The sequence below is a fragment of the Camelus bactrianus genome, chromosome 29 (assembly GCF_048773025.1).
Source record: "Camelus bactrianus isolate YW-2024 breed Bactrian camel chromosome 29, ASM4877302v1, whole genome shotgun sequence".
NCBI lineage: Eukaryota > Metazoa > Chordata > Mammalia > Artiodactyla > Camelidae > Camelus > Camelus bactrianus.
Window position 1 is genome coordinate 19,920,870 of NC_133567.1, and position 18,676 is coordinate 19,939,545.

The following is an 18,676-nucleotide window of genomic DNA, read 5'->3' on the forward strand; positions in this document are numbered from 1 at the left end:
AGAGGGACCGAGGCTTACAGAGCTTCAGTAGCTACCTATCCCCACCCCGACCCCTGACTCCCCATCACTCAGAGAGAAAGAAAGTGAGGGTGATGAGGATGAGAGCCACAGGTCTTCATTACTCCACCATAAGGACTTCCTAAAAATCATAAAAGGAACTGTAGTTCAATAGAAACTCAGAGCTTGAAAGCTAAGTCTTAGCAGGTGGACGGCCTTTTGAGCGCCTTGGGGCTTCTGGAGGTGGAGGGCTGGGCGATGCAGGCTGGAGTCAGGATGCGGAGCCCTGAGCTACCTTTAAGGAGTTTAAAGTCTCACAGTTATAAAAAGCAGACACCATCCTCACATGAACATTTGCCATATTTCGATACTGCACCTTCCTGAATAATCTTTGATGCTCTATTTACTTCAAAGAAGATAGAATTTTTTGACCCAGTTCACATCGCTGATTAGCGATATTCTAGCCGCCAGATAAATAAATCTCCATTGAATCCAATTTGTGGGATCCAAGAGCAATTTATGGATCAATCTGGAGCTATATGGGGCTTAGCTGGTTTTGTGAAAATAGTTATAACACAACAGTGAAAGAAATCAATAAAGATTTATTTAGGTTTGTCTTTCTTTGTATAGGTTTAAAAACAAGTTCAGACCCATTAAAACGGCCTTTAATATTTTTGGAGTTGAAACATTACACTGTACTCTCTCTGGTTCTTTTCTTGAGTTCTTTTCTTCACATCCATTCAGTCTTTCTCCTGGACACCTGTGAGCATGTCTGGCTGCCCCTGCCAGGCTTTGTCAGCCTCATCAGGTGACGACACCTGAATTCTGTGCCAAGATACCCACAGGCAATAAGCTTTCCCCCTATTTCCATTATCTTTCTGCAGCAGAGAAAAAATGCATAGCACTTAAGCTTTGTGAGTACCATTTGGAGGCCCATCTGATACTCTTCCAAAGCAGGCAATTAAAGAGTTTGGCTGAAAATCTGATTTTTAAAACAAGTAAGAAAAGTTAGTAACTTCCACTTATTGAATATCTATTATGTGCCAGGTACTTTTTAACTTGGAGCCTCACCTGGAAAGATCAGGTTACATTTAACTTACTCTTCACGGGACTGTTGTGAGCTACAGGGAGGTGTGGGAGACTGGGTAAATGGTCACAAGTCTTCCCCTCGCTGTATCCTCACTCCCTATCCTGTGACTGTATAGGTCCTTCCAACAAGAAGTGGTGTCTATTTCTACATCCTTAATTCTGTGCTGGCCTTTTGATGCACTTTGTCCCACAGAATGCAGCCCAAGCAAGTGTCAGTTCTGAACTGAGATCATAGCTCTGCATGGTTCTGCTCTCATTCTTGGAACCCTGCTGATCCTTCAAGTGAAAAAGCCCAGACTAGCCTGCTGGATGAGAGACATGTGGCTCAGGTGTCCTCACTGTCCCCTAATTGTCAGCCATTTGCCAGAAGCAGAGATACCCAGCTGACTGCAAACTGACCAGAGATACACACATGAACCCAACCCAGACCAGAAGAACTGCCACACTGAGTCAGCCCCAGCTACAAACCACAGAATCAGGAGCTAAGTAAATGGCTGTTGCTTTAAGCTGTTAAACTGTGGGGTGGTTTGTTAGGCAGCAAAACTAACTGATACAAAAGGTATTATTCTTTTCACTGTACTAAAAAGAGGTACAGAAAGGTTAGTAACTTGTCCAAGGTCACTTAAGTGGTGAGTGGTAAAGCAATCAGGTATTCCATCTGCCTTACGGGCTCACACTCTGAGTTGCTTCACTGTGCTGACTCTTTTTGATGCAAATGAGGAAGTCCGTGTTAAGTGCCTTCTACATGTTCTGTGTTGGGGCAGACTTATTTCTTACACTTAGGAAGCTTACAGTCTCCATTTTGTTTTTCCCTAAGGAACTTGCAGTTTGATAGTTTTGCTTATCCAACTGCCTTCACCTAAAATACATTTTTTTAACTGATTTTTCACCACTGAAAGCTGCTCACGTGTAACCTCTCAGAAACCTGCCTAGTATCCCAAGACAGAATTAGAGTTTCTGACCTGCAGTTCACTGCAAAAAGAACCACAGCAATTCACGCCTTCCTTCATCCTCACCCTTTGTAGTATGACTTTTCAGTACCATTCGTTAAGAGGTGAAATCTGTTCCCTTATGCCTTGAATCTAGACTGGACTTGTGACTTGCTTTGGCCGAGAAATGTGACAGAGGTGATGGTGTGCCAGACCTGAGATTAGGCCTAAGGGGCCTTGCAACCCTTGCATTCATTCTGTAGATGACCCTAACTCCATCATGTGAGCAAGACCAGGCTAGCTCTGCTGAAGGATAAGAAACCATAAGGTCTAGCATTCCATCAGCCAGGATGTTCCAGCTGAAGTCCCCAGACATGCAGGGACCCAGCCAAGAGGAGCAAAGCCAAACCCCGGTGAGTACTGCTGGATGTGGGTAGCTAGTTGAGACCAGAACTGCTCAGCTGAGTCCAGCCTGAACCGCCAACTGCAGAATCAAAAGCTAAACAAATGCTCAAATTAAGTCTCTAAGTTTGTTATGAAGCAAAAGATAATGGATACAGATCCTTTGTACTCTTCTGGCATTTTTTTAAAACTTGTTTTTGGAATAGCACATATATTTGATAAATGTTCAATCAATGAATGAATTAAATGATTAAATATTTAATTACACTGAGATAAGATTTCTCTAACAAAACAACTCTGATCTTTATTTTTTTATTTTTTATTTTTTTTTAAATTGAAGTAGAGTTGATTTACAATGTTGTGTTAGTTTCTGGTGTATAGCATAGTGATTCAGTTATATATATATATATTTTTTTCATATTCCTTTTCATTATAGGTTATTACAAGCTCTTGAATATAGTTCCCTGTGATATAAAATGGGACCTTGTTGTTAATTTATTTTATATATAGTAGTTTTCATCTGCTAATCCCGAACTCCTAATTTATCCCTTCTCCCACCCCTGCTTTCCCTTTGGTAACCATAAGTTTGTTCTCTACGTCTGACTTTTTATTTTTATATTGAAGTGAATAACTTCTATCTTTCCTGGCTGTGAGAGAGAGCCACGTTTCACACATGGCTTGATACTTACCAGGGGTGCTCAATACATGTTAGCTTTCATTGATTCTGTATGTGAATTAAAATGCCAAGCAAAACAAAAGCCAGAGCAAACACTGTAGCATTGGGGCATGCAGTTTTTCCGAAATCCTTTCAAAATCAGGACAAACGCTCCTGGTGTTTGTGAGATAGAGATTTAGGGCAAGGGACATGCTTTTCCAACCCTTAATATGGGTAAGCTTCCTTTTCTTTGAAAGCATACACTCTTGAAATGACCCATAGCTGCTCAAATCACCCAATTTCAAAGAGTGGGAGAACTCTGCTATAGAAAGACCATCACAAGAGGCATTCCCCACCCCTCAAGGCTAGTAGTACTCAACTCTGGTTGCACAGTGGAAGTATGGTGGGGGAGTTAAAAATACCTTCAGAGAATGGCTTAATTAGTTTGGGGGTATACCCTGCACACAGGGACTTCTAAAAGCCCCTGGAGTGATTTCATTGAATACCCAAAGCGGAGAACCACTCTTCAAACCCCTCCCCAGAGTGTTTACATCAGTCAAATGGTTATTACTGGATTTAACTTTTAAGACAGACCTAAGTAAACTTTCTTTTTTATATGCCTCTAATCAAAACACAGCACTGGAATACTATGGCTAGAAAACATCATAACGAACAATAACTGGCTCAAAAGGAATTAAGGAATAATGATCAGATGAGTAACTTCCTGACGATCCACTCGGCAAACAGAATATGAACACTTGGCAGGGTCTTAAGTGTCTTCGAGGCCTCAAGTATAATTAGGTATTCAGAATTTTATTGCCCTAAATTAAAATACCACATAACACTAGAAATTGTATTAAGTAATAAATTCAAACAAAATGGCATTTAAGCGCATTAACCTAAAATCTTTGCTTGAAAATGTACCTTATAGGAATAACAATTTATCACAAATTAAGGTATAGTTTAATAGTAAAATGATTTTGAGTTCAGATTCAACGCAGTATATCAAAAAACTGTGGCCTTTGCTTAATGTGTAAGTGACTCTCAAGTGGCAACAGTTATTATTTTTAAGGATTGTGTTTTTCAAAAAGGGCTAGAAAATGATAAATAATCATCTTATGCTATAAACTATACAGTGCATGCAAATTGCTTTAGTACCAAAATTTCATCCTCAATAAATTCCATAGCTGGATCACAAATAGACCTCTAACACATACATATTTGGAGAGTCAGCATTATTCTAAGCCACAGATTTTAGGAGAGAAAAATCTGGTTTGACTCTCAGATTTCATAGAAATGGAAAATGAGGTCCAGAGAGGTGAGTAAGTCAAGCAAAGCGCCCAGCACCGAATGGCTGGGGATGGAGCCCAGAAGCCTGAGCCTGTGCCGTCTCACGTCTCCGGAGGTGGCGCAGGGAGGGTAACAGCACAGCGGGTTCTAGCCGGACAGTGACCGGGGCTGGCTGGGACGGGCCCCAGATTTTGCCAACTTCTGCTCCAGGTGGCTCTGTTCCTGGAGGACCTTGGCCACAGGACAATGAGTTATCACCTTCGATTCCGTTTCCCCTTAAGACCAAACAAACTGGAGTCAACTCTAGCCATTAAATACATTAGGTATAAAGACAATACCTGTATTTTTTCTAGTCTATCATTAATTTTTACATTAACATGGTACATCTGTTATAATTAATGACCCAGTGTTGGGACGTTATTATTAACTAATGACTGTAGTTAATTCAGATTTCCTTAGCTTTTACCCAATGTCCTTTTTTGTTGGTGGTGTTTCAGGATCCCATCCAGGGTACCACGCTGCATTGAACTTGCTCTATTTTTCATTAGTTCCACTGTGTATCTCTGTGTGTTTGTGTGTCTGTGTGTGTCAGGGAGTATGTGTAGGGAATATGAATATCTCTCTTCTTTTGTTTAGCCAATTAAGGGCAAAATCCTACAAATCACTGTCCTCATATGCTCTGATGTAAAAGAAAAGGGCATTTGTTAATGAAGTAATTTGGAGTTCTAATTATGAGAAAAACACTGAGGATAAGAGGATGATTAGGTTAAAAAGAATTTGACATTTGGAGGGACCTAGAAATATGGTCTCTGACTTCAACATAGATTAACAAAATCTAAAAAGCAAGGGATGGGAGCAGAGGAGTGTGAGTTCAAAGCAATAAAAGGCAGTTCACATAGAATGATAGTAATGCTGGAGAAGGAAGGAATTTTGTGCAATTTATCATCATTTACTTTAGGGGAGTCTGCATTTTTAAAATCCACAGAAATGCAGTCACGGTTTCCTTGCCAATATTTGTATAAAACATTTTCCAAACAAGACTGATTCATCTTACTCCGAAATGAATTGTTAGATCACAACAGAGAATGTTAAAGAGTTTGCATCCCTTATAGAAATGCCAAACAGTTTACTCTGCCTGATGCTGCACTATAAATAGGGAAATCCAAATGCTAAAAATGTTCTTCAAGTTGCCAAACATAGTTCTTTAGCATCTACTTCCTTCTACAAGTGACTCATTCTTCTAAAGTTTGAAAATGAAAGCTAGTTACAATTCACGGAGAAATGCTGTAGTGTACATCGATCAGCTAAATGTAAAAGGTATTTCATTTACATACATTTCATTTCCCTTAGATTATACCCATTGAAAGGCTTCTTTGGGCATTTATTGACGTTTTATTAAAGAGTAGTCACTCTGATGACAGATTTTTAAACTAACAATTAGAACAGCCAAGCAACTTGAATATTGCTGGAAAATAATGATGCTGACTTAAATCATTTTGAAATTCATTAGCTACATTTGGATGTAAAAGATGTAAAGTTTATTTGCTGTAATAAAAATATGTTAATAGTGAAGTCATAACATAAAAACTAATTAGGCCACCAAACAAGATGGCACCAATAATGCCCCAATGGCCAAGCACAAAAGGAAATTAAACTCTAAGATATTTCACCTGATTAAGAAAAACAGGACTCTTGGGAAGAAATCACCCTTTGTTGTAAAAAAGAATAATAAATAGGGGAAATGCTACTGATTTATGATTGGCATTTCAAAATAGTATAACCATGGACATCTTGCAATAAATAATAAATAAGAGAACAGAAATCGTATAGAGATTTGCATCACACGTTTGAGGTTAGCATTTATTTGAAGAGATAACCGCCGATTTTCACTGAGACCTGGGACAGAAATCTACAGGATATGCTCATGTGATGTGGATGAAGCCAGGGAGGCCAAGAGTGGATTCACATTTTCTTCCAATCAACTGATTATACCACTGGCCTTTAATCTTCCTTCTGCAACTCATCAGGCCTCCTGCTGGCCAGTTACCAATCATTTACTGGAGGAGGACAAGATTCTGTTTAAACTGAATACAAATAATTACTGCAGCCTTTTTTCCTGGCTTCATTCAAGGCTTTTCCACCTGTTTTGACCTGCACAGTTATACTTTTGCAAACCTCCATGGGAGATAATCTAATTATTTTAAAATCTCATGGTATATAAGAAGTGATCTAAGTAAAATTACCTGATTTTAGGTAAGTTATTGTTCAAGATTATGTTATCATATTCATTTAAATACAAACTTTAATAATTTTACTTTGACTTTTTCTTATTTAATAAGTGGATGTGCTATTTAATTAACTTTAAATTCATTGTCTAATAAAGTGCATGACTCGCAGACTAATTTTTGAAAAGGCATACTGGTGTGTAATTGATTTGGGGGCCAGAATTATCAGTTTTAAACTTTATTTAATATGTTCTGATGTCAAAATAGAAAATGGGGTCCTGAAAACACAGAATGAGTGTGATGATGACACACAAAGGTCACACAAAGGAATCCGTCCTGGAAGAGCAAGTCAAAACTTGTCTCCATCACACAGCCCTCTGGGTTCTGGAGAAGACTCGAGTCCGGAGCCAGGACCCAGACATCTCCATGCACACCACAGCAGAGCCGGGCTACAGCATGTGACGTTTAATAAATGAGGCTGACGTGCCCACAGCTACCCACGAGTCACACCTACGGGGGTTCCACAGCTTTTTGGTACTGGCCTGTCACAAAGCCAACATTTCTACCTAAAAGACCAGAAAGGCCACAGAATTTAGACACTATGGGAAAAAACTGATCTCAAAACCAGGAATAGTTGTTTCCTTACAGAAAATGTTTGTTCTTAGCTTAGGACCCTATCATTAAAGACCATTCAGACATCAAAAAGATAATAAAGGGAAACTACAAACAACTCTGCACACAGAAACGCGACAATTTAGGTGAAACAGACCAATTCCTTAAAAACTACTAATTATCGCAACTCATCCAATATGAAATAAATAGATGGAAAAGCCTTTCGCTATTAAGGAATCGAAGATGTAATTTTAAAACTCCCCAAATAGAAATCTTCAGATCCAGACAGTTTCACTGGAGAATTCTAACAAGTGTTTAAAGAACTAATGCTAATTCTTCACAATCTGTAACTGTTTATTAGAAGACACAGAACAAAATTTGGTTCTTTCATGTCAACCAGGAAGGAGTCCACAGAGTTCATTCTGCACACTCACCTCCCTCCTTCCTCCATCTCTCCTACCATCTATTCCTTGTGCCTAGTTTTACCTTCACCTCTTTTTAACTCACTCTGTCTTGATGTGTTGTATATTGTATCTTATTCTTGAAAGCCCTTTTGGAGGATGTAAGGATATCAACAAACAGTTTCTAGCTGATAAAGATGAAAAGACCTTGGCGATAACCCCATTCTCTCCCCCGCATCTAAAGATGGGCGGGGATTCAGGGATCCCAAATGTAACATGTTGGTTTCCCCTCATGCCTGACTGTCTCCTGTGACACTGGGCTCTCTCATCTCTCCTCTGCCCAAGGGATGTCCTTAGACCTTTCTCCCGACCTTAGAGAAGAAAAAATGCAGGCAATTCAGCCTTCTGCATCTTGCTTTGGAGGAACCCAAGAAAATTCTGAGAAACCTGCAGTATGTAAATCAATTAAAGTTTGTTTAAACCATGTCTCTCAAACATCTGATCATAAATAAAATTTCTTTTCCTTTCCTTTTCTAGAAGCGTGGTGGAGAGCTGCGCCCATGAACACCCCTCAGAACACACTGGGTTGAGGTGAGGCTTCCAGAAGGCAGCTGTCTAAATCCCCACGGTGGGTGAGAGAGAACAGTCAAACGTCCATCTCACTGACACATTGGTCTGAACAGTGGCTTCTCTCAACAATGTTGTCAAGTCCAGCAACACTGCTGGTCTCAGAGCCACTGTCCATCAAGGTACAGAACTCACTCAGCTGTAGGGTGCAGCTCAACCAACAGCCACGGGATGCGGGGCCCTGAATCCTGTGTTTACCATGCAGCATTAATCTGCACCCGATTTTGAATTCTAGTAGGATGGAAGTTACAAAAATTCTTCCGCCACTGACATAAATGCCAAGAGACAAAGGGTGTACAGTTTCAAAACCAACGGTATAACACACTGTGTCACCTCTGTGGAGATGGTGTGTTTGTAGACCCCAAAAGGGACAGGATCATCAAGCAAACCACTGTGATACAGGAGCCACCTGGGGTTGGGCGCACGGAGCCCTGAGGCCCAGACTCTGGCGCGGAGGGCCCCGATGCCAGTGCTGTCTACCTTGCCCGCCTGTGTGACCTTGGACAAGTTACTCACCCTCTCTGAGCTTCCGGTTCCTCTTCAGTAAAATAATCGTAACAATAGTAATTAGGGTAGTCAGGTGGATTAAATGAGTGAATATTTGCAAAGTGCTTCCCTCACAGTAAATACAACGTAAGTTTGTTAAATGGAATAGTATCATTAAGTGTTTACTCCAGTTCCTCTCTATTGGTGTATGTCTCCTTTCATAATAGACAAAAATGATGCACAGCACTGGTGACAGCGAGAGCCTCCCGCTCCTCATTTTAAGACAGCTGGGCCTGATTAATTACAAGGATGCAAGTGAGGTTGGACCAGGCCGTTATGCATCTAAGGCGCACGTGCTCCCCTGTGCGGGCGGTGGTCGCACGTCACAGAGAGCCTGGTTGTCCCTTGTGCCAGCTCACGGTCAGGCCTCGAGTGTGGTGGTTACCGGGGATTCTGGCAGCACAGGAATAAAAGGGCAGAGCAGGAGGAAGGGCTGCCAGACTCACAGAGGGGCCAGCGATAGCCCCACAAGCTATGTCTCGCTAGGGGCTCGCGGGTCCTGAGCCACAGGCAGCCTCTCCGAAGATCCCCTGGCGGGGGCAGTAGGCACTGACCCTGCCTCTGTCTCCCCTCCCTTAGCAGCCCCACACTCAGTTGTTAAAAATAATAAAATGAAAACGACTTGTAAAGCAGACAAAATAAAGGCACTCCAAAGACTGAAGCAGTACAGGGAAATAGTTTGGTAACACCTTGATTCTCTTTTCTTATGTCTTTGGTATTTACTTGGAAAGAGTGTCCTATAACTATATTTCCTATGTTTTTAAAAGGTTAACAAGTACATCTTTATAAAGATTGCCAAATATGTTTTCAGGAAATGTGTATTTCTTAAAAAAAAAAAAAAAAGTAGATCGTGTCTATGAATGATGTCCCAAGTGCCCAAGTGGTGGGAAAAGAGATCTGTGTTAGGTGTGTAAGGCTAATCCTTATATAAGTTACATAAAAGGCTGAGCTGGGTTTGCAGTAATCTAATAGCTGATACGCTGATGTCATCATAACTCTAATTCACAATGTCATAATTTATATTATATTGTTCTTGTGAAAAAAATGCAGGGAGTTCCTCTTACAAATATAAGCTAAGATCGCAGAATACGACAAATCTCTCTCTGAACATACGGACGAGGGGCCCGTGAACTTGGCTGGGGATGGCCCGGCCCACCTGCTCTCAGGGCTCCCCTGGACCAGCCGCTGTGCTGTGTCTGTGCACATGGCAGCCTGCAACACCTTTTCCTGCTCAGTATGAAACACACACGCACACAACCCAGACGCCTGGGGCTGTGCTCAGGGAGGCAGGGGAGCAGACTGAACACAGAGCCTTAAGAAGCACAAACCCCAGGCCTGACTTGGTCTGGGTTTCCATTTCCGCCGGCTCAGTTCCCAAGGCAGGGTTCGCACGCTGCTTTGAAGCTGCACTTTTACAGCTGCTGCCTTTAAAGTTGTGAACGTTCTGAGCAGGAGGCCCTCTGACACTGCCCCTAGCAGGGCACGTCATTTTCAGTTTTCTCTTACCTTAGGCAGCTCCCACTTGTTTCTATGGATCATCAGATGGCAGGCATGGGTTATTTTTCATTTACACCGACGTCAGATGCTAATACGTAAGGAGGGATCGCCAAGCAGATCTAGTGTGTTCAGAACGTGTGTCTCACCTTCCACGATTTTCATTTTTTTTTTAACCGCCCTATTGAGATAGGCATGCTGCAATCTTAAAGACTTTTTTTCACGTGAGACATGCATAATACAGCACAAAGAAAACCATCACTTCCAAGAAAACTATTTCCTCCAATTCTGTCTTGCATCTATAGTCATGGAAGCTTTAAGAGTTTTTTTTTTTTTTAAAAAAAGCTCCAAGCTCATCTATTGCTTAAGATTTTGAGATTCTCCACTGTTCCGAGAGGCTGCTATTCTGTATGCATAGCACAGATCCCTGCCAAGCCTATTACAGTGAATAAACAATGTCTTCTCTGTCAGGACAGGGAGTGAATAGTATCACAAAATTCTCCTCTAATGTACAGCCTCCATCTCCCCGACCCAACCCCTTCAGAAGAGAACAGGCAGAAGGGGGACTGGTGAAGGAAACATTATTCTCTCCCTGCCAATCTGGAACTGCATTCTAGCAAGCTAAGCCCTGAGGGATGTCGACTCTCCATCAACTGCTAAACGGAGAAAGTTGACAAGCTTATTTTCTTTTAAATTGGATAGTATATTTGTGCATTTCTGTGTGTGCGTGCACACGAATCGCTTTGTCAGGAAGGGAGGAGGCAGTTCATCAGATATAATTTCAGGGCTTAGCCAGAAAACAGCTTGTAACTGCAGACTGAGCAGCAACAGGGGAACTTCAGAGAAATGACACAGCAATTTGTGTTAAAATATTGGCAGCTAATTCATGAATGCTGGAACTGACTGGGGATTCAGCTGCTTCTGTTAAGTCTTTATTCCCGCTAAGCTCATGATTCATAAAGAAAATGCCCAGAGTTACTTCTCTGAAAGATACAGTAGGATGCTGACAGACTTCTTTGGTGTCTCTGTGTCTCATATTTATTAACTCTGTCTCTCTCTCTCTCATACACACACACTCCTTCCTCTCCCCCTAAAAGAGACATCAAGCATATAATCTTCCAAAAAAGAACATTCATTCATGAAGCATTTGTCACCAGCCCATGGAGGATTTACTCAGTAGGTATTTTCATAAAAGAAGAACATGGATTTCTTTTAAACCTTCCACGTTTGGGGTAGGAAGGGATAAATTGGGAGTTCGTGATTTGCAGATACTAACTACTGTACATAAAATAGATAAAAAAGAAGGCCCTACTGTATAGCACAGGGAACTATATTCAGTATCTTGTAGTGACCTATAATGAAAAAGAATATGAAAAGGAATATATGTATGTTCATGTATGACAGAACTATTATGCTGTACACCAGAAATTGACACAACATTGTAAACTGACTATATTTCAATAAAAAATAAATAACTCTGAAAAAAAACTTTCATATTTTAAGTCTTAGTTGGTGTAAAATACCATGATTCAGGTTTTTTTCCTCCCTTGTGATGTGATTACAGCACATATTTATTTTGACGCCTAAAGGAATTACTCAGCTCTTCCTCACACAGCAATGCTCTTTTTAGCATCAAACCATGCTGCCTGTTATTTTCACAAATATCTGCAAGACACTGACATGAAGGAAAAAAAAAATACAGCGTCCCTTTTCTCCCCTTTTTCCCACGCGTTTTGAGCCCAGCTCAATGGGCTCCCGGATTCTGGCGGCATTCTCCTGGTAACACATTTAGAAGGGACTGCAGGGTATCCCAGCGGCTCTGCTTTTCTGCCTGTGTCCCCCTCGCTTTCTCTCTCCCATGTCACTCTAGGTTTGTCCTCAACAATTAAGCCTTTGTGCCGTCCCACTGCAATGTGCACGTTCTGATTGTGCCCCCTTCTTGGTACAACAGTAATATTTACCTTGGAGAGAAGCTTGTCCAAATAAGGATTCAAAATGCTGGCAACGTGCTCCCTTTGAAGTGTAGTTGTGGGGAACGTCTCTCTTCCTTCTTGGCCTACAACCAAAGAGAAAGAAAGTTAGGGAACAACAACAACAAAAAAAGACAGATCGATAGAGACCATGAAAGATATCTGTCCAGTTCACTGTAAAAACGCTAGCAATTTATGGCAAGTATAAGCTTTATATTCCTTCCTGAACAAAGCAAACTACAAAGTCGAGGGAAAACTACAAATAGTCGTGGATAAGTAAAACAATGTCTCTAAAATCACAGTCAAGTCGATACACATACACGTCAAATACACATCAATTGACTTGCTCTTTCCTTAGTTTTCCTAGTTTTATGACAAATAAGTCTATGTTCCTGTACTAATGCTAAAATTCAAATAACTTTTGTCTGAATTTGAGATAAAACAAGGGATTTATTTGAAGAGGGCACTTATGCTTTGATGGAAGGTAAGCTGTGATTCAGTTGTGGAAAATGTCTTATCAAAAGCAGAATCTTCGGTGCAGCATGAACAGTGTGGCCCAAGTGACACACAGACCTCATTCCGAGTCGTCCCTGCATCCCGCCCACCGTGGAAATGGGGAAGATGCAGGAATGGAGGGGACTACAGGGATGTCTTCCTTTGATCGCCCATCTGTGGCTCTGCTCTGCTTCTGGTACCCAGCCCTTCCTCCATCCCCCTTTCCTCTCCAGATCTCTTTACATCCTCTAATAAACATCTCCTGTATTGAACCTCTATTTTACGTAAGACACCGTGACAAGTGCAGTGTGAGAGGCAGGAGGGGAGAAGGATGAAATGAATGAATGAGTGAGTCTCCAAGGAGAATATTCCAGCTGTTGCCTAAGATTCAGAACCACTCAGTTATTTAACAGACTGAGCCATGATCCTTGATTTGCAAAATCAAAAACTGAGTAGAACTCGAGCCTTCTATATTTGCATCTAGTGATGTTCTTTTGTTGGGATCCACATATGATCTCTTAGACTGAGTGCTGCCTTCTTCCACAGCAGAATCAGCGGATTATTTATATTATCTTAGGTACATCTATTGTTTCCCTGACAGCTACCAAATGAAAAATGGCTGCCTTTTGTTTGCTGCTGCGTTCAGCTACATTATTCTTTTCATTTTCTTAAGTCTAAAAAGATTAGAACAAGACACACAATCATGGGCTGTCTTCCTCCAGCCTGACTCCAGGTCTTTCCACTGTCAATCATGCAAACTAAGAGGGCAGGGCTTCACTGGGTGAAGGGCTTGACGCACAAGAGCCTTTCCCCAGCCATCTTTCAATCTTTCATTAGATTTCAAATCAATCCTCCTGCTGAACTTCTGCCATCCAGCTCTATTTAGACGTGGATTCCAACTGCAAATCTCTCCACTTCCCCATGTTGTTACAGTCAATCCCAGAGAACGCTCTTGAATTCATTAGAAACCTGAGCAAGATTCATTATCTAAATCAAACTGCTACAGGAAAAAAAAAAAAAAACAAAATGAAAAGAATAAACAGTTTTCTTAAAATGCCAAATCTTATTAATATGTATTAGAAATCACACGTTTGCGTATGCTTTCTCTATTACCAGACATGAATAAAGAGTCTGATTTAAAAACTGAACACGTGATTTGACAGCTAATTTCATAATATAAAAGTGGTACATAATTTTGCATTTTCAGAACATGCATTTCACAAGTTAAAAACATTCCAAAGAAACAAGGTAATCAAGACAGTGTGGTCCTGGCATAGGACAGACATAGAGATCAAGGGAACAGAATTCAGCATCCAGAAATAAACCCATATATCTAGGGCCAACTGATTTCTGATAAAGGTGCCAAGACTATTCAATGGGGAAAGAATAGTTTTTTCAACAAAGGCAAGTAGACAGTTATATGCCACAGAATGAAGTTGGATCTTCAACCCAGACCATATAGAAAGTCAACTCAAAATGGATCAAATATCTAAATACCTTAAGGGGTAAAATTACAAAACTCTTAGAAGAAGACATAAGGGTAAATCTTCCTGAGGTCAGATTTGGCACTGGAGTATACCAAAGCACAAAACCAAAGCACAAGCAACAAAAGAAAAAATAGATAAATTAAACCTCATCAAAACTAAAAACATTTTAATGCTCTAAAAGATACTATCAAGAAAGTGACAAGAGTGAAAAAATGTATGTGCAAATCATATCCGACAAAGGATTTTTATCTAGCATGTATAAAGAAACCTCACAACTCGATGATAAAAAGACAAATAACCCAACCAAAAACAGGCAAAGGATCTGAATAGACACTTCTCCAAATAAATATGCAAGGGCCAATAAGAACATGAAAAATGCCTCATATCATTAGTCATCAAGGAAACACAAATCAAAACCATGAGATACCACTTCATTCTCACTAGGATGGCTATCATCAAAAAGTCTAAGACAGTAACAAGTGTTGACAAGGATGTGGAGAAATCAGAACCCTCGCACCTGGCTGACAGAAATGTAAAATGGTACAGCCACTTTGAAGACAGCCTGGTTGTTTCTCAAAAAGTGAACAAAAGTTATCACTTGACCTAGTAATTCAACACCTAGGTAGATATCAAGAAAAATGAAAACGTGTGTCCATGCAAAATCCTGTACAGGGATGTTTACAGCAGCATTTATTCACAACAGCTCCAGAGTGGAAAGAATACAATGTCCATGAAATGAAAGGAAGCACTGGTACAACTTACAACATGGACGAACCTTGAAAACATGCTAAGTGGAAGAAGCCAGTGACAAAAACTCCCACATACTATCTTATTGCATTTAGATAAAATATCCAAAATGGGCAAATAGACAGGTTGCCTAGGGCTGGGGAATAATCACCCTGGGGATGCTATCTGAGAGTTCTGTGGTTCCTTTTTGAGGTCATGACAATATTCTAAAATTGTTTGTGGTGACAGCTGCACAATTCTGTGAATCTACCAAGAACTATTAAATTGTACACTTTAAATGGGTGAATTGCATGGCATGCAAATTACATGTCAACAAAGGTGTTACCAGAACAACATTCCAAGGAATGTGGACGTTATAATGTTGGTCATTATCCAGATCAATCTGAAAGAAATATGGCGCTGCGAACCCAAGCGTGATTTTAGCTGGGATCGCTGGAGTTGTTGCCCTGAAGCAGGATCGCCTGGCTCCACTGCAAACCATCTGAGCCCGACTGAGACAATGAGGGTATAATTCTGCACGGACCAAATGATCCTTCAGGTCCTCATGATTATCTCCAGTGTGGACAGCAGTTAATTACTGCAAATGATTACTGTCCAATCAAATGGAAATTCTATGGTGTCAGTGTTGATTTTCTTTTCCACTGAACGGAATTTCAGGACTTCGGGAAGCCAGGTGTCTACTTCAAAATGACTGCCCCCACTGCATACACTAAGGAATGCCAGGCTCAGAACTGCTTCTTCTACGCGTATTTCATTGACAGACAGTTCTCAGGAGGATTGATACCAGGTTCTTAACATGGATGATGTCATTCCTGAGAAGCTCCAACAAGTGAACTCTGGTCATTCATGATGCATTCTGCCAACTAACCTGAAGGCTTGTTCTGGCTAGAGCATGTCAGAGGAGCCGAAATAAGGATGGGATGTGCACCTGAAAGATGGCCTGGTCCAAGCCCCAGCTGTCACTGCTAAGGGGAAGTCTAAGGAGAGGAATATTTCTTCAAAATTATGCCCTTACAGGGTGGGGAGGGATAAATGAGGGGCTGGGGATTAACAGACACACATTACTATATATGAAATAGATAAACAGCAAGGACCTACTGTATAGCACAGGGAACTATATCCAATTTCTTGTAATAACATGTAATGGAAAAGAATCTGAAAAGAAAAAAAATATATATCCATGTGTATATATAATTGAATTACTTTGATGTACACCAGAAACTAACATTGTAAATCAACTACACTTTAATAAAAAGTTTTTTTTTTTTTTTTTTAAAACTACACCCTTATAGTCCCTTCTGGGGAAGTAGTGATGATGTCAACAGCAAATCTCCCTGTATCTGGGCGGATAAATACAGGGATCTGGTAACACAGACCTGAGCGACTTTACTCCAAACCCATGTTTGAGAGGCAAGACATCTACTCAGTGTGAGACTAGAATCGTGACGCTCAATGAACAATTCTCAGATTTGTTTCTACTGTACAGCACAGGGAGCTATATTCAACACCTTATAGTAACCTATAATAAAGAAGAATATGAAAAGGAATATATGTATGTATATGTATGACTGAAACATTATGCTGTACCCCAGAAACTGACACAACAATGTAAATGGACTACAATTCAATAAAAAAGTCCTAAAGGAAAATAAAATAGAATAAAAATTAAAAGTGAGGTATAAACCAAGCTCACTTGATACCTGACCCCTTCCTACAATGCCTGTAACATTCAGTTTCTAAGTGCAATGTCAAAAGAACTCAGGGAACCACAGCAGTAAAAAGCACTGAGCACTGAATGAATCACAGTGCCTAGGATACAAGAATCACTCAATGTTTATTCATGGATCGAGTGAATTAATTTTAAAAACCCAGAGCAGACTTGAGGATGTTGCTGTCACACAGCTGCTCTCACTTGCAGTCCCTGAAGGTAGAGAAAGGCGCAGGCTTGCAGGTTGCTCATGATCGGTGTGCCACCACGGCGATACATCACAAGTGCATGCCATCCTTTATCCACACTGCAGTGGAAATAAACCAACAAACAAAGCTTAGACTTGCTAATCCAGTCTATGCTGGACTCCCTTCCATAAAATGAAAGGCTTCCAGAAGGAATCCCTTTTTATCTCTGGGAACATTGTTAGGTTTGAGCTAAGGGTAAGGAAGGTTTAGTTTAGTGCCTGCAACCTAGTTTGAGTCCTGGTTCTAATGCAGAATAAGTCCAATACTTTCCCTAGATGGGAACCTTTCAAATACTCGGAGATGCATATTTAAAGAGGTTGCAGGGGGAGGGTATAGCTCAGTGGCAGAGCTCCCGTTTGGCACGCATGAGATCCTGGGTTCAATCCCCAGTACCTCCATTAAAAAAATAAGTAAATAAACCTAATTACCCCCTACCACCAACAAAACAAAACCAACAAAAAACAAACAAACAAAAACAAAGCAGTCCCTCTTCCTGTGCCCTGCTGCACCCTCTTCTCCATTTCAAAGAGGACAGCTTTGAGTACCACCTACCATAACTCAAAAGAAGATAACAGGTGGAAGGAGAAGGGAGCTGGGTCCTGGCCAGGCCTGTTCACAAGAGCAGAGCAGGCTGACAGCCCCATCCAGCCTCAAAGCCCAACCTAGGAACCAAACACAACAACCAAAGGACAAGGTAACCTCAATCTGATTTAGGGAACAGTCCTTATCTGGGTTTTGGTGATGGTGGTGGTAGAGGAATTCTCAGGGCCCAGCTGTCACAGGAAGGGCAGACCTATCAGCAGGGCGCAAACAAGCTGGTGAAGTCAGGACGGCGGTCTGCTACCATCCTGGAGGTCCAGGCACAGCTGCAGAATCCAGCCACGGGGCAGCAAGTCCAGGTAAGAGCCACAATTGTTGAGAAGACCAAGACAGACCATGGTTCCCAAAGTAGACACTGAATTGTAGCCACTTGGATACACAGAGCAGAAAGAGCTGAAACTTGCAAGATCAAGGAAACTGGAAGTCATTCCTGGGATACCAGATCCTGTATCTGGATGGCAAGAAAGGCCACCTGGAAGGCAGAAGTGGCCGTCCCTGTGGTCAGCACTGAGATAATGCCATCATCAGCACGGCAGATCAAAATTCAACAAACAAGTTCAGCCAGCTTTGAGCAAGACTACTGGGGGCGAGGCACAGAGGGAACATGATTAGTGGTTCCACTGCCCCGTGGGTAGGTTTAAACATCTTAAGTATTAAGACCTGCTTTAGTGAGAACAGATTCTGATTTGGGGACGGCAAGAGGGTGCACTCAAGAGGGGCGAGTGGGGAGGAAACAGGGAAGGCAGGAGGGTACAGGCTGGGGGCTGACACTGTCATTTGCTGGTGTTCGCTTCTAAATGGGTGAGCTCAAAGACAGTTCTCCAGATGAAGCAACACTTCCTCAGTGAAGAGGAGCACAGGGCTCTTCTTTGTGTTAGTCCAGATGCTGTACTTTTATTTAGAAAGCCCTAAGATCACGGAAGCTTTTTCCACCGGCTACACTGTACTCTTGGCACACATGAATCCTCTACTTGACTAACACAAAATCTAAGTTTCTTTCATACATGCTGCTGCTAAGCCACATCTCTATTGCCTTTCTGCAATTTAATTGGCGGTGGCGGTGGTGGTAGTGGCGGTGGTGAGGTCCCTGTCATCCCTGTGCCATTTCTGCCTCTTAGGTTTGGGTCTTTGCATTAAATGTCAAGATGTTCTTG

General features: G+C 41.3%; 1 protein-coding gene across 3 annotated transcripts in view; it reads right to left on the reverse strand.

Moving 5' to 3' along the window:
* Nucleotides 1–18,676, reverse strand: part of PAG1 (phosphoprotein membrane anchor with glycosphingolipid microdomains 1) — a 126,777-nt gene that overhangs the window by 39,563 nt on the left and 68,538 nt on the right. For 2 of the 3 annotated variants that reach the window (XM_045514173.2, XM_045514179.2), the window contains exon 3: nucleotides 12,229–12,323. The gene's annotated coding sequence lies outside the window, so the exon portion shown is untranslated. Of the gene's footprint in view, nucleotides 1–10,279; nucleotides 10,449–12,228; nucleotides 12,324–18,676 lie in introns of all 3 variants that reach the window. The other variant, XM_074355045.1, reaches the window with a different exon arrangement.